Here is a 626-nt window from a genome sequence, read left to right on the forward strand (position 1 = left end):
GACATGTTATGTACACTGTGTATCAGGTTATTATGGTACCTCTTCGGCTGTTACAGGTGTCAGATATGCCTGTGTACTTACATACCAAAGGTGGCATTGCACTCACTGATAGGTGTGATGAATGCCATATACAGTGCATAGTTCATAGTTCATAGTTCATAGATTAGTACTAGGCTAACTGCCCTTGCGAGCCATTTTAAGCCTAGCCAATTATCCCTTGTGAGACTCAAACCTTGCACCTTGTGTTTATAAGGCAAACACCTTAACCATTAGGCCACCCTCCCAACCCCCTAAAAGATGTCAACCGAGCCAGGCAGGAGTCGAACCTACAGTCTTCTGATCCATAGTCAGACGCGTTATCCATTGCGCCACTGGCCCCGGTGTGACAACAATGACATTCCTGTATTTACATGCCATACCTGTCACTATAGGTTGTGCAACAGTGCATGAAGCTATACATCTTACCGTCCAGTGAAAGTGAAAGGCTAGATCACTCTCTGTGTCCATAAGCCCCTGACTAATGGGTCAACTGTTGGAGGTGTGCAGACAATATGACATTTTCCATGCGGTGGATGACTGTCAAAAGTATAGTATTGTGCATTCCTTGGCATGTAGTTTTTATCAAT

The 626-nt window shown here is 44.4% G+C and overlaps 1 non-coding gene across 1 annotated transcript; it reads right to left on the reverse strand.

Annotated features, from left to right (window-relative positions):
• Window positions 1-305: 305 nt before the first annotated feature.
• TRNAH-AUG lies at window positions 306-378 on the reverse strand. Its single transcript has one exon. It is a non-coding gene; the product is annotated as a tRNA-His (tRNA).
• Between the last annotated feature and the right edge of the window lie 248 nt (window positions 379-626).

Source organism: Protopterus annectens, chromosome 3.part0 (genome assembly GCF_019279795.1).
Source record: "Protopterus annectens isolate FY-2018-M chromosome 3.part0, PAN1.0, whole genome shotgun sequence".
In the NCBI taxonomy this organism is placed as follows: domain Eukaryota; kingdom Metazoa; phylum Chordata; order Ceratodontiformes; family Protopteridae; genus Protopterus; species Protopterus annectens.